This window comes from Stegostoma tigrinum, chromosome 18, assembly GCF_030684315.1.
Source record: "Stegostoma tigrinum isolate sSteTig4 chromosome 18, sSteTig4.hap1, whole genome shotgun sequence".
Taxonomy (NCBI): domain Eukaryota; kingdom Metazoa; phylum Chordata; class Chondrichthyes; order Orectolobiformes; family Stegostomatidae; genus Stegostoma; species Stegostoma tigrinum.
In genome coordinates, this window is record NC_081371.1 from 45,265,346 (window position 1) to 45,281,843 (window position 16,498).

At 40.4% G+C, this 16,498-nt stretch overlaps 1 long non-coding RNA gene across 1 annotated transcript in view; it reads left to right on the forward strand.

Moving 5' to 3' along the window:
- Positions 1–16,498, forward strand: part of LOC125460748 (uncharacterized) — a 33,148-nt gene that overhangs the window by 571 nt on the left and 16,079 nt on the right. The gene's annotated exons all lie outside the window — the stretch shown is intronic.

Consider the following 16,498-nt stretch of genomic DNA (forward strand, 5'->3'; position numbering starts at 1 on the left):
AATTGAAACTTGAGTTTCAAGTAAGTGTTAAAAGGCCAAGAACAAAATTAGAATAGCCTGCTAACCCAAAATCTGATTACAAAAATAATAAGATTTTAACTTCCCAATCTGGTTTCTTTTACATGATAGTACAATGACTTAGATTGTAGGTATTTTCTAACAAACCTGTTCAGAGGTGATATCACACACATCTGGAGCAGATGGGACTTGAACCTGGACCTCCTGGCTCAGAAGTAGGGGCATTATCACTGTTCCATAAGAGATGCTCATGTTGCAACACCAGCCTGACATTTTAATTAGTGCCATTAAATACATAAACATGCAACATCAAGGAAATCATGTAACATTTACAAATCTTTAGCCTAAGCTGCAGCTTTTGTGCGTTGTTCTGGACGTTACATTTTAGAAAGATTTCCAGTCGTCGGAGGGGCTGCAAGGAGATTGATGAAGATGGTAACAGAGTTGAGGGACTACAGTTATTTGGAGCAATTGCAGAAACTGACATTTTTATCCTTAGACCAGGCAAAATTAAAGGAAACCTGATATGATATTCAGAATTATGAGAGATCCAATAAAGTAAGTCTAGCAACCTAATTTGGTGTTGGTTGTCCACAAGTATCTCAATGGCCTTTTTTTTTCACGTGCATTCCCTAATAGTCTGCAAAACCATGAATGCTGAAAGCAGACTCCACAGGAACTTTAAATGGCAATTGGATTTACGCTTGGAAGAGGATTAATTTTCAGCATCAGAAGGAGTGTGGAATGAAATTAGTTAGCCATTTGAAACAACATGGTGTAGAGCTGGATGAACACAGTGGGCCAAGCAGCATCAGAGGAGTAGGAAGGCTGACGTTTTGGGCCTAAACCCTTCTTCAGAAATCATTCCTGAAGAAGGGTCTAGGCCCAAAACGTCACCCTTCCTGCTTCTCTGATGCTGCTTAGCCTGCCATGTTCATCCAGCTCTCCACCTTGTTATCTCAGATTCTCCAGCATCTGCAGTTCCTTCTATCGCTGAAGCCATTTGAAACAGCCAGTGCAAAATCAGTGCTGTAATATTCTGTTCTAAATCTTCCTTTTGTTTTCTTTTTTTTAAAGCAGGGATTAATCAAATAGTCAGCAAGGTTTTATTAAGGGGTGGTCAGGTCTGACTAATTGAATATTTCAAAGTGGTCTCCAGATGTGTAGGTGAGGTCCGTGCATTTGATGTAGTCTGCTTAACAGCAAAGCTTTTGATAATGTCCAGTGTGGGAGACTAATAGCAAATGTGAGAGCCTGTGGGATCCAAGGAAATTTGGCAAATTGGGTACAGAATTGGCTGAGTGACAGGAAGCAGATAGTGATGGTTAAGAGCTATTTTTGTGACTGGGAGTCTGTGTCCAGTTGGGTCCTGTAGGGATCAGTGTTTGAGCCCTTGCTATTTATGGTACCTATAAATGGTTTAGACCTGAAGGTACCAGAGTTGATCAGTACTTTCTTGGCTAATACAAAAATTGTTGGGTTAGTAAATAGTGAGGAGGATAGCCATAGATTACAGGAGGATGTGGATAGGCTGGTCGGAGGGGGTGATCAGTGGAAAGTGAATTCAATCCAGATAAGTGTGTGGTGATGTACTTGATGATCATTGGGACAGAAGCACTGACAATCAGTGGGACTTTAGTGTGCAGAGCCTGCAGCCTCTCAGCGTAGTGGAACAGGGAGATAAAGAAGTTAAGAAATCATTTGGGATACTTGCCTTTATTAGCCAATGCATAGATTTAAGGACCTGGGAGGTGATTCTGGGACTGTACAAAATGTTGAATAGGCCACAGCTAGAGTATTGTGTGCAGGTCTGATATCCACATTAGAGGATGGATATGATTGCGCTGGAGCAGATGCACAGGAGATTTACCAAGATGTTGCCTGGACTGGGTTTTTTAATGAAGGGAGATTGGATAGGCTAGGGTTGTTTTACTTAGAGAGGTGGTGTAGGGGGAGTGGACATGTTGAGATGTTTAAAATTATGAGGAGCATAGATAGGGTAGCAGGAAGACAGGGGGCACCACAATGACAAGCTCTGGCTGTTAATGCCAATTTTATTGCTGGTAAGTGCTATTTTACCAAAAGGAGGACAAAATGGAGGTGAAATAACCAGTCAGTTATTTTGAGAAATTGAGTAATTATCAGCAGAAATAATTGATAATAGAGAAATGTCTTTTGACTCTGCAAAAGTTCGAAATTCACTTGTTTAATAACTTTGAAGAGACTATTATTTATACAATGGCCTGTCTTCAGATGTTTGGAGAGTTTTCAGATGAGAATTTAAGACTGTTTCATTACAGTTTAATACTACAACCGTATAATTTTAGAAATCATTCAATATTATAGCAGGTGCTTTTCTAGAGCAAATATGAATGAAACAATGTCATGATCAAAATGAACTTGCGTAGAATATGGTTATTAGGAATATTGGTGCGTATTCATTATAAATAAATTGTTACAGATGATGTACCACAGAAATGGTGTTAAGAGCAACGTTATGTTTGAAAAAGATGCTATTGCCTCTTAAGGATACCTTTGCATTTTCACTTTTGCGGAATGTATGAGGAAAGCTGTATTATATATTACATTTTTGAAGTTTGGATTTGAAAATTTAGGCAGATGGCTGTGGGTCAGTTCTGTTAAGGATTGTTTTTCTTAAAAGGTGAAATAGGCGGCTTTTAACAGTGATTAACTGCATCATTTTGAAGAAGGTCTACAACTTCAGCAAATGCCTGACAAACACCCGTGGTATTAATTGATAAAGTATTTACGCTCTTAGGTTTATGACAGGCAGAGGAAGCAAGTTAAGGTAATTTAGTTTAGTTTTGACTTCAGAACAGAATGATCAAACTTTTCGTCTAGAAAAGCCCAGAATTCAATTCAGAAGGTAAAATAAGTTTCTTTGAAAAGGAGAATCAAACGGATGAATTTAACCAAACATTGGCTAAGTATCACTGAGGGATTTTTGTAGAGGGTTTCTCTCTGAGCTCTAGTGGTTATCTGGCACAGTTCCTTGCTGTTCATCTCATCATGTGTCCACCACTCCTTTATGGTATCTTGCTTTTGCTATTGTGCACTTCGCAGTGGCAGAGGTCCTCACCATAGCCAGGAATTTCCAGGACTTCTTTCGTGGGTAGAGTATTTAAAGCCCAGCTGCACAAGGTCAGTAGCTCACCCCATGAATAGTACACACATATTGGGAGGGAAACAAAAAAAAAGACAGCTCTGAGGGCACATAGGGTGACATGGGTGAACCTTCCTTATGTATATTTGAGGCTGAGATAGATTCTTGATCAGTACGGTAATCAAGGGTTATAGGGAAAGCGCAGGAAGGTGGGCGTGAGGAGCGTCAGATCAACCATGATGCTATTGAATGGTGGGATAGGCTCCAGTGGTCAAATAGCCTATTTGTGTTCTTATTTCTTATGTTTTTACTGTCATCATTGGAAATAGAAGCTCATGTTCAGAAATGTATTGCTACTTTATATCATCAACTGTTATTGTAACTTCAGCTACAAGAGAATGAATGTGGTATCCACCCCAACTAGCTTGGAAGGATAGCCCTGACTGATAGCCCAGACACTTAATAAATTTCTAAGCAGTTGCCTGATAGACTCACCACAAAATGCCAGACTGGTTGCACTGGACCTGCATGACTGACCATGGCTCATTCCCCAGTAGGTAATGATGTAGATCCCTTGACCCCATCCAGCTAAGTGAGCAACTGACTGTGTTCAAGCCCCACTTGAGTTCAGACACTGTCCTTGAATGACGGTGATACTGACTGATGATAGGACTTGATGTGGAAGCAACCAGTGTATGCCGACCATAATCCTAAACTAAACTGGTCCCGGGGATATTAGGAACTGCCGATGCTGGAGAATCTGAGATAACAGGGTGTAAAGCTGGATGAATGCAGCAGGCCAAGCAGCATCAGAGGAGCAGTAACGTTGACTTCATTTTTTTATGAACAAGGGTCTCGGCCCTAAACATCAGCTTTCCTGCTCCTCTGATGCTGCTTGGCCTACTGTGTTCATCCAGCTCTACACCTTGTTATCTGTAAACTGGCCCCACCAGCTTGCGCTGCATGCATATACTTCCAAACGTTTCTTATTCATGTCTTTTCGACATTGTACCTGAACCCACATCAACCACTTCCTCTGGAAACTCATTCCACACATGAACCAGTCTCTCTATTAAAAAAGAAGTCCCTCACATCTTTTTTTAAATCTTTCTCCTCTCACCTTAAACCTATGCCCTCTAGTTCTGGACTCCCCTACCCTGGTGGAGAAAAACCTTGGCTATTCACTTTAACCCTGCCCCTCACAATTTTATTATCCTCCATAAGGTCACATTTCAGCTTCCAACACTCCAGGGAAGATAGCCTCAGCCTCTCCCTGTAGCATGAACCTTTCAACCCCAACAACATTTATATCTTTACTGTACCATTTCAAGTTTCACAGCATCTTTCCTTTAGCAGGGAGATCAGAATTGAATGCAATATTCAAAAAGTGGCCTAACAAATGCCCTGTATAGCCACACCATGACATCCCAACTTTTATAGTCAATGCACTGACCAATAAAGGCAAGTGTACCAAATACCTTCTTCACTACCCTATCTACCCGGGACTCCACTTTTAAAGAACTGTGAATCTGCACCCCAAGGTGTCTTTGTTTGACAACACTCCCCAGGACCTTACCATTACGTCTTGCCCTGATTTGCTTTTCCAAAATACAACACCTCACAGTTATCTAAATTAAACTCCATCTGCCATTCCTCAGCCCATGTGGTTAAGTTCCCATTGTACCTTGAAATAACCTGCTTCACTGTCCACTACACCACCAATTCTAGTGACATCTGCACACTTACCAACCATTAGTCCTACATTCACATACAAATCATTTATATAAATGACAAAAGGCAGTGGTCCCAGCACAGATCCCTGTGGCACAGTGCTCGTCATAGGCCTCCAGTCTGAAAAACAACCTTCCTCCACCACCACTACCCGCTGTCTCCTACCTTCGAGCCAATTTTGATTCAAAATGGCAAGTTTTCCCTAGATTCCATGTAACCTAACCTTGGTAACTAGTCTATCATTAGGGAACCTTTTCAAACACCTTGCAGAAGTCAATTTAACAACTTTTACCATTCTGTCTTCATCAATTTTCTTTGTCAGTTTCAGAAAATTCAATCACGTTTGTGAGATGCAATTTCCCATGCACAAAGCTATGTTGACTATCCCTAATTAGACCTTGCCTTTCCAAATACCTATAAATCCTGTCCCTCAGAAACCCCTCCAACAACATACCCATCACTGACATCAGGCTCACCAGTCTATAGTTCTCTGGCTGTTTCTTATCATCTTTCTTAAATAATGGCACTACATTAGTCATCCTCCTGTCTTCCAGCAACTCACCGGTGGCTATTCATGACAGAAATATCCCAACAAGGGGCCCAGCAATCACTTCCCTGGCTTCCACAAAGTTCAGAAAACGCCCAATCAGGTGCCAAGGATATATCCACCTGGATGAGTTTTAAGACCAGCACCACCATCTCTGTAATATGGACACTTGTCAAGATATCACCATTTATTTCTCCAAGTTCTCTAGCTTCCACATCCTCCTCCACAGTAAACACAGACATGAAATACTCATCTGGTGTTTCACTCGTCTCCTGCCGTTCCGCACATAGGCAGCCTTATTGATCTTTAAGGGGTCGTGTTCTCTCCTTTGTTACTCTTTTTGCCCTGAATGTATTTGCGGAATTTCTTTGGATTCTCCTGAATCCTATTTGCCAAAGCTATCTTAAGTCCCCTTTTTCCCTCCTGATTTCCCTCTTAAGTATACTCCTTGAGAGATTCCCTTGTCTCAGCTGTCTATACCTGCCATGTGCCACCTTTTTCTTGACCAGGACCTCAATTTTTCTAGTCATCCAACATTTTCCACACCTATCCTCCTGCCCCACCTCGCCCCGACAAAACTTGCCCTTTTAACATTATCATTCATTCTTTTTTGTATTATGGCCCTGTTTGCTGTTGGCCCTTGTTTCCTCTGCCTTCCACTTTTCCTTGCTATTTTTCTGTCTCTCTTTTTCAACGTTGTTTCCCTTATTTTCCTGTCTCTGATCAGATTCCCATCCTGTTGCCACTCTGGTTTAAACCAGTCTCCCACAGTAATAGCTAAAGCCCTTCCTAGTCCTGCTAGGTTGCAAGCCGCCCAGCTCATTTTAAATCCCATCATCCCAGAATCGGTTCCAATACCCCAAGAATCTAAATCCCTCCCTCCTACACCGTCCCTGCAGATAAAATGTTCAACCAGTCTGTCCCCCTGTTCCTGATGCTAATAGCAAATGGCACTGGAAATGATCCTGAGATTACTGTTTTTTTTAATTTTATTTCATAGCTTCCTAAATTTTGCTTGCTGCACCTCATCCATCTTATTACCTGTGTCAGTTAAACTAAAATGTCCTCGGGCTGTTTTCCCTACCCCTTTTAAATGGCCATGCAGTCATTCAGTGACATCCTTGACTGAGGCACCTGTGAGGCAACATACCATCCTGGTGTCATACCTGCAGCCATGAAAATGTCTAACTGTTCCCTTTTATGACAGAATCTTCTATCTCCATTGCTTTCCCCTCTTCCATTTCTCCCCATACCGTGTAGCTGAGCCACACTTGAGCCCATTGACTTGCCTTTCACTGTCTTCCCCTGAGAAACCATACCTCCTAACAATATCCAAAGCAGAAACTCTGTTAGAGAGATCGATGGCCCAAGGTAATTCTGCCCTACCTATTTGGAGCTTTTATTCTGTCTGGTGGTGACCCATTTCCTTTCTTCCTCTCTATATTCTTTACCTGTGGTGTGTCCATCTTACTATCCATAAAGTTTGTCGCCTTGCAGATATTCCAGAGTGACTGCTGCCAGTGTTCTAGATACAGAACAAATATTTCTTGCAGCTGCAGACATGTACATGTACATGTGATCATCTGGCCATTGGAAGTGTAAACCTGATTTCCCTACATTATACAGGAAGAGCATTCCATCTGTCTGAGCTGCCTTCTCATGACTTACCCTGAAATTACTCTCTTTCCATTTACTTCCTCAGGTTCAATATTCTTTTAATATATACCAGGGCCTTACCTTATTCTTATTCTAATTAAACTCTCAATCTATACTAAAGACTAATTTTTACTTTAAAAGCTGAATAATGGAAATACTCCAAAGATTAGACTTTGAGACATGACTTTAACCTTAGACTTTGAGACATGACCGTTTATCTGAAACACATGCAGTATGTTTGCTACATAAACTACTGGTACAAGCTGTAGCTGTGACATTGACTCAACACAGTGCTTTGTAGCAACATGTCCACCCCTTCACTGTTAACTGATGACAACTGTGACAAACTGCCTGTCTCTGCACTAAGGCAAAGCAACACATAGGTACCGTGGGTCTAAAAGAATGAAGTGGCAAAACGCCAAAAGAATCTCTGTAAAACAGAGATGCTGTGAGCATCCAAGTTAGCACAAAGTGAGTCGGTGCCAAGAAAGCAAACAAAGAGCCCTGAGGGTGCTTTTTGTTCTAATGCAAGAAATGGATGCCTGTCCTTGTGGGCAAGATGACTTGGCAGCTGTATTACAATGAAAGGTGTTTCAGTTGCATTAAAGTTCATAACTATTCTAATTGAATCGGGGGTGTGCCATAATAATGTGGTGAAGCAAATATATATGTCCGATGTCAACCTCTATGATCATTGTGTACAGGCAATGGAGCATGCCCTGAACTGTTGGGCACTGCTGGCTAACATGGAAGCCCAGAGGGGCAGCATGCTATGAACTGGAGTTACCAAGTAACTGCCTGTCATGTCAGGAATTGCCACTGTTTAGTGTGCCTTCACTGAATAAGATATAGTAGACTGCATACTAGTGAGATGAGAATATGCAATAATGAGAGGTAAATGAAGACAAATAGGCTTCTTGGCACTCATGAGCAAAATACTCATCTCACCATTCAACCCTTGAGTGGAAAACCAGACTTTTTTTCTCAACATCAGGAAACCTTTTTTCCAAATTCACCCCATTTTCCCAAAAGACTCATCGTTACACGGGTCCTTCAAGGGACTGACAAAATTCAGTCCCATGTTTTTTTTCCAATTCCAATCAGGAGACTCTCTTACCTTCAGTGTTGTCACCTTCAAAAGTGGAGTCTAGGCCATGGAGCTTCCAGAGCAGGAGATTTTGGATCAAAATGTTCAAGTTGTTCGAACTGAGAATATTTAAGCTATTAGAATTGTGAGAGATTCATTCCAGTGCACTTGGAAAGGAATCCTAAAATAAAGCCTCAACAGTCCAAGGGAAAGAAACTGGAACGTGTCAATTAAGTAAAGATTTGAAAAGCTGTGATAGGCAAGTTATTCCTCTGGGATTGATTGTAACGGATGGTGTTGGGAACAGGTTGAAGCTTTGCTTTTATGATAGTGTTAAGATCTTTTCAACTGCAGCATATATTTACATATCAAGTTTTTTTTTCTCTTTTGTGCAAAACATTTCTGTTGTTAAAGAATATCTGCAGAGCCATGTAAATTTGTTTCAGTGACCAACCACCACATTATCCAATTACAAATATTAGATATATGAATTATCAAGCCAGGTTTTATTTTGGAATTTGACTTGTTCAGCTGGGATCATAACAAAATCTCCAAAAATAATTAGGAGCTGAAAGATTGATATATACCACACTTATAATAGTTAATTTTCAAAGAAGAACTGTAATTTTTAGGCTTACCATATTCCACCCTAGCCAACTTATTATGCAAATTTGAACTTTTGTATTTCCTTTCCATTTCTTGAAGCCTACCTATCTGGGGACAATATTCCTACATATTGAGGGCCAAGTGGGATAACTACATGCAAATGACAAAAACATGCGGTTTACTCTCTGTTAGGCCTCAACATACAGAGAAGAAGGCAACGGAAGTGCTGACCTAGTGGCATTATTGCTGGGCTATTAGTCCAGAAACCCAGCTCATGTGCAGGGGCCCTGGGTTCTAGTCCCACTATGGCAAATGATAAAATTTAAATTCAATAACTATCTGGAATTAAGAGTCTAACAATGACCAAACCACTGTCGATTGTTGGGAAAAATCCATCTAGTTCATTAATATCCTTCAGGGAAAGAAATCTGCCACCCTTACCTGGTCTGGCCTAGGTGTGACTCCAGACTACAGGGAATTATAGTCTGTCCACTGCACTTTGAAATCGTCTAGAAAACCATTGAGTTGTAGCAATCAGTATGAATTCTCAACAGCACATACACTTCAGTGGTTCAAAAATGCTGACTCAGCCAGCAATGTCCACATCTCATGAGTGAACTTAAAAAAATACAAAATGCAGAATCATTCACTCAAATGAAATTTTTCTCTGACAAATAAATCTCAGTTTTCATTTTTCCCTGATGCAATAATTTTGCTACACGTGGGTGGGAATGGAACACGCAGGACCATTAACAGAAGACTATAGAAAACTTTACAATTTCTATGTTTTAGTCTGATTTTTCTGAACCTGAGACCAAAATAACTCCAAATACATAGGAGTGCTAATATTACTTATGGGTCAACTTCACAGAATTTCCCACGATTGACCTAATTATGAATGTCCAATGAGTCTCCAACCTAGATTGGAATTGCCACTTTTTGCAGATGTGAGACATAATTCTCAATAGTAGCTTTTAATGGGTACAGCTTTGACAGTGTTGCAAATAGAATCTAAAAATGCTTGGCAAAAACACAAAACATTTGAATTTCCTAGCGTTGGTTTCTGCCAGAAGTGTAGCAATGGAAGACAGTCATCACAACCTACTAGCTGTGCTCTGCTATAGAAGAGGCCTATGATCTGCATTGCGAGTGCAGGTGCTATGTTTTAAAGAAAAACAAGGCAGAAGGTGAGAAAACAAATATTAATGATTGTGGTCTTCATGTAATCACCTCCACTGAGCAAGTTTGGATATTCCATAGTAATGACATTAATGAAACTGTTCGCATTCACTGTCTGAAACTGATATAATGTACATATGTAGGTTTGCATGTCCAAATTCCAAAGTTTAAACATAAGGATTGCTGAACTGAAAGAACTTATTCTTTCAAACTAATAGTCTTGCTATTGAGTGGGGTGTAACTGGATTTTTAATGAAAATAATACGTTAATATTTACTGCTGAACAGGTTTGTTCACCCTGGAAAACTAATGTTTGACGTATTGATGTATTTGTGGAAAGTTAGACATCTCCATTATAGCAAAAAATGACATGTTAAAATTTGCCTGCTTATGATATTTCGGTTTCTATATTGTTTTAATCATTTGTATATGTCCCAATCGCTAGTGTTACGGGAGGGTTGGAGGACTGGTAATGTTGCATCATTGCTTAAAAATTTAATTAAAGTTTGGTGTTACAAAAACACTATAGTACTGTTTAGAGGACTTTGAAGGATTTTAGAAATTGGATTTATTTCAAGTTTTCTTTAAATATCTGTAGTAGTCTCTTTAAAAAGAGTCATTGAAACTTCTGTCATAACATTGAAGATTCTTTTAAGCAGAGCTTCCTTGAAATTACATAACAGAGAATGACTCTTGCTGTCATACTGGGGCTGGCTAGGAGAAGTGCTATTCTGTCTGGTTCAGTTGGAAGCCTGCTAAGAACAAGTTAAGTTAGAGGATAACTTGCTAAGACCAAGTTGTCTAGATGATCTCTTATATTTCTTCAAAGAAAACTCTCTTATACAGCTGTACAACATGGAAACAGACCCTTTTGTCCAACGAGCCCACAACAAACATAATCCCAAATGAAACCAATCCCACCTGCCTGCTCTTGGTCTAGATCCCTCCAAACCTTTCCTATTCATGTACTCAAGTGTCTTTTAAACATTGTAAGTATGCCTGCATCCACCACTTCCTCAGGAAGCTCATTCCATGTACGAGCCATCCACTGTGTAAAAAAACTTTCCTCTTGCGTCTGTTTTTAAAACTCTCTTCTTGCTTTAAAAATGTGCTCTCTAGTCTTGAAATCCCCTGTTCTAAGGAAAAGACACATACCATTGACACTATCTTATTCCCGTCATGATTTTATAAACCTTTATAAAGTCACTTATCAACCTCCTACACTCCAGTGGAAAAAATCCCAGCCTGACCAGCCTTTCTTTATACCTGGCAATAACCTGGTAAATCTCTTCTGAACCCTCACTTAATTAATAATATCCTTCCTATAAATTCTGGGTGAAATGTATTTGTTCTTTTGAGAAAATGACTGAAGAAACATCTCAAGATTGTCCTGAGCAGTATCCAGAAGACTCCAGAGACATCTGTGTATGATTAGTGATCATCACCCTTATCAGAATATCATAGCAACAGATTCCACAGACCATTCTATGTTTTATTCTTTTGCCTTCAAGAAAAACCAATTGACAAGAGTTTTCTTTCAGAAAACCCATCCATGCAGAGAATTTTTTTCTTTTTTTGTCTGCTTGTGTGTTTTGGGGATATTTTGAAAGATAAAGATTTAAACTTCTATATTACTGACTGCATATGTTAACCAATTATTGCATCTTCACTGAATAAGTTTTGCTTTGATAACATTGAAAAATATAATTAATAGATCTCACCCTTCAATGGATGATACAGATTAGGTATTTAATTGGTCATCTTGGTAATTTGGTAACTACATTTTTTTTTATATTTCATGTTGTGACTAGTGGAATGGAAGTGACAATGCACTCCTCCAGACACAATCAGGAGAGGAGAGGCATATTAATAATTTAAAATTACGGGCCAGTTAAATTATTGGAATCAATTCAGAGGGACACGATATATTGTGACTTTCAAAAGCAGGAAGTAAGGAAGGACAATCAATATGATTTGTTATGGAAAGATTGTGTCTATTGAACTTAATTGAATTTCTTTAAGGACGTAATAAGTTAGATTGCTAAGGGTGGTCAAGTTAATAAGGGTCTGAGGAAGGGTCACCGGACCAGAAACTTTAACTCTGTTTTCTCCTCCACAGATGCTGCCAGACCTGCTGAGCTTTTCCAGCAACTTTGTTTTTGTTGTGGTCAAGTTAATGTTGTCTATATGGATTTTGGCCCAGAAGCAGACCATTTAGTCCATCCCATGCATGTTGAACATGTTTCCCAAACTAAACGAATCCTATTTGCCTGCATTTGGCCGATACCCCTCTAAACCTTTCCTGTACCAATCCAAATGATTTTTAAATCTTGAAACTGTACCTGCATCTACCACTTCCTCTGGCAGTTCATTTCACCTATAGACCACTTCTTGTGTGAAACAATTTCCCCCCAAATCCCTTTTAAATCTTGCCCCTCTCACCTTAAACCTATGCCGTCTAGTTTTGAACTCCCCTAACGTAGGGAAAGGACCTTTACAATTCACATCTCTACCCCTCATGATTTTATAAACCTCTATAAGATCACCCCTTAACCACCTCCATTTTAGGGGGGGAAAAAAAGTCCCAGTCTATCCACCCTCTCCTTACAACTCAAACACTGCAGTCCCAGGAACATCCTTGTAAATCTTTTCTGTACCCTTTCCAATTTTTATGATATCTTTCCTATAGACGACTGAACAAAACTGTGTGCAGTACTCTAAAAGTGACCTCACCAATGCCCTGTTCATCCGCAACATGATGTCCCAATTGCTATACTCAGTGCTGTGACCAGTGAAGACAAGCATACCAAACGCCTTCTTTACCACCTTCTCTATCTGTGATGCCATTTCAAGGAACTATGTGCCTGAACCCTCTAATGATGTGTTAACCCCTCAGTGTCTCTCTGTTCAACAACATTCCCCAGGGCCCTACCAATAACTATAAGTTCTGTCCTTGATTCTATTAACAAAATGCAACCCCTCACTTTCTCAGAATTAAATTCCACCTCCCACTCGTTGGCCTAGTGGCCCAGCAAGATAACCTTCTTCATTGTCCACCATACCATTAATTTTGGTGTCATTCGCAAACTTACTAACCGCACTTCCTGCATTCTGATCCAAATCATTTACATAAGTGACAAACAAAGTGGACCCAGCACCAATCCCTGCAGGAATCACTGATCACAGGCCTCCAGTCTGAAAAATAATCTTGTACCATCTCTATCGGGCTCCACTGCCAAGCCAATTTTGTATCCTGTTAGCTAGCTCTCCCTGGATCCCATGTGATCTAACCTTATTAATCACTATCATGCAGAATTTGTCAAAAGCCTTACTAAAATCCATGTAGACAACATCTACCATGCAACCCTCATCTACCTTTTTGATAAAATCCTCAAAAAACTCAAGTTTGTGAGACACAATTTCCCATGGCCACGCTGACTATCCCTAATCAGTTCTTGCCTCTCCAAATAAACGTAAATCGTGTCTCTCAGAATCCCCTCCAATAACTAAGCCACCACTGACATCAGAGTCACAGGTCTATAATTCCCTGGCTATTCTTTGCAGCTTTTCCTTAAAAAAAGATGCACAACATTGTCCATCCACCTGTTTTCTGGCACCAAACCTGTGGCTATAGATGATTTAGATGAGGGGCCCCACAGTTTCTTCCCTAGTTTCCCCTAATGTCCTATGATTCAGGGTTTCTCTACCTGATCTCATACAAGTTATCATACATAATGCTCTAGACCTCATCTCACCACATAAGTCCACCCACCTCCACATCCCATCTCTGGTGCTCAATTGTACTTTTGCATTTCTGCCATTGGCAAGTGTACTCACCCCTGCTGGGACCTCAAAGGGTTCCCGCTGCTGGGATCATTTTTAAAGCACAGTTTTACACTAAGTGCTGCCAATCAGGAACTGCACTGTCAGTTCCTGTGTGGAAGAATTGCCACATAGATGACTGTGAAAGGTAAGTTAGCTGTCCACTTAGATAACAGGGACCTGAAGGTCCTAGTGGAAGGAGTAATGCAGAGAAGGACTATCCCCATTCCCCAGGACTACTAGAGATGACCATAGCACAAGATCCTATCAGCCTGGGTCAGTGAGGAGTACAAGATCGTAGGAAATGTTCAGCATTGCTGCAAGAAGGTTAATGACCTGCATTACATGAGGGTACGTTCCATCATTTTTTACACTCATTCTAACTCGGCTACTGCACCCACCTCCCAACAAGGCTCGTGGTCTACCATTCTAACTACAAATTCACTCACATCCCCACTAACCCTCTCCACTCCAGACCGCCCCCCCCACACAATTAACCCTGCATGCCCTCTGCTTAACCTACTCACTCACTCATGACACGTCACCACATTTTCCCCATCTGCATCAGTATTGGTAGCTGTGCTAGCCTCTTTAATCTCGTTCAATCCCTCCTTTTGTCTCACTCCTGGAGAAAACAGCCAATTTAATTTTGAGAAATGTGAGATGTTGCATTTTGGTAATACGATCCAGGATAGGACTTGCACGGTTATTGATAGGGCCCTGGGGAGTGTTGTTGAACAGAGAGACACCTCAAGGTTATCACATCATAGACAAATAGTAGGTGACCAACATCCATCTCTTCACATAAAAGCAAAATACCGTGGACATGCGGCATCACCACATGAGCAGTCTCTGTGCCCTGCTGTTAAGGCAAGAATCCTCACCTCTTAGCAGATGAAGAGATGGAAATAAACACAAACTCATGGGTCTGGCGGCATATGCAGACAGAGAAACAGAGGTAATGTTTCAAGTCGATATGACTTCTTCAGAACTTCAGAATAGAGTTCAGAAGGCCTGCCTGTATTGTTTTGCCTGCGCTGGAGACACTGGTCCTCATGTTAATACTCAAAAATGTTATGGCTCTCATGGACCTCCCTAGTTTGTCACATACCCTCCAGTTGTTGATGCGGAGTTTCCAAGGATCAAGTAGCATCCTCTGGCTGGGCAGTTTGAAGCCCCAGACATGACGTGCATGGAAACCTGATTTTGAGATGTCACCTTATGGCCTTCGGTGAATCAATGGAAGAAGGTGTGTTTGAGATATGTTGAATAGAATTACATGGCATTTCAATCCCCCCTGTAGACAGAAGATGTGCCCATCTCATCTGCATAGCATTCCGTCAAGGAGATAACCGTGGCTGAAAGCTCCACAGAAGGGATCAACTTGACAACCACCGCAGACTGATGCTGATGCGGGGCATTGTGGATGAATGTATTCTTTACCTTACTGTGTAGCAGATACTAACACAGCTGAGGCAAGAATGACACCGCTTGTGTCTGGATCCATTCATGATAGTTCCAATGAGCCTATAGGCAATATCAGAAACAAGCAGCTACTCACTAATGTCATCACTCAGTAGTCACACCTGAAACAAACAACATTTGAGCATCATCCTCCAAACACTGGGCCATGGAGTCTTTCAACAACTCGGCCAGTGGGATGTCTCTAAATGGACACTGCATAATGTTGACCTGATTCAGATGCTTTTGCTTTGAAAAGCATGCAAGTCAGTCTCTCTCCACTCTCAAGTCAGATTCTTCATCTTCCGTTCACAAGTCGTTTGCAGAATTGAACTTCTTTTTGCAATATAAAAATCTCATTTCTTCTGATTTTTGCCATATTTTCCTAAATGGCCGTTGCTAGCATAGTTCTGGGGCTAGGAAGATTCTGTCCTTTGATTTTGTTCTGTTGATTCATTTTTCTTTCTTTCTATAAGAGTTAATAAAAGAGAAAGGTTGCCAGCATATTTTACTTCCTTCTTTGCAGTCCATAAGAGTACCTCACTGTGATTGGCAATTTACCTTTGCTTGATAACATTACTGTTATTAGTTGCATGAGGTTTCACTTATCTGGGGAGAAATCCATGTTACAGAGATCACTAGATCATTCTTCAAAGTAAACATTGAGTGCAGTTGTTTTGCCACTGACCACGAAATTTGGAGAAATACTTTTGTTGTCCTACAAATTAGTTGGAATCATCAGACAACAAAGGTGCATTAAAATATGCAAAGTTGCAATAACTCTTCAGTACAGCTGACAGCATGAGTGTATTTTGACAATTTTGCAGAATTAGGATTATTTCCTAAATAATTATAAAATTTTACAGAATAGAAAATGTCCTGTCAATCGTTTGTGCACTTTGGTAGAGTTTTACAATTTCAGGTTAATGGTGCAGTGACAGTGTCCCTGCCTCTGAGCCAGAAGGCCTGGGTTCAAATCTCACCTGCTCCAGACATGTATCATAATATATCTGAGGTTGATTAAAAAATATTGAGTGGAAACTTTCCTCAATTGTTTTAATCAAATAGTTTTAATTTGTGCATAATTGGGTTACTAATTGGTTAAAGAAAAAAAAAACAATTATGCACAAATTAAAACTATCTGATTAAAACAATTGAGGAAAGTTTCCACTCAATATTTTTTAATCAACCTCAGATATATTATGATACATGTCTGGAGCAGGTGAGATTTGAACCCAGGCCTTCTGGCTCAGAGGCAGGGACACTG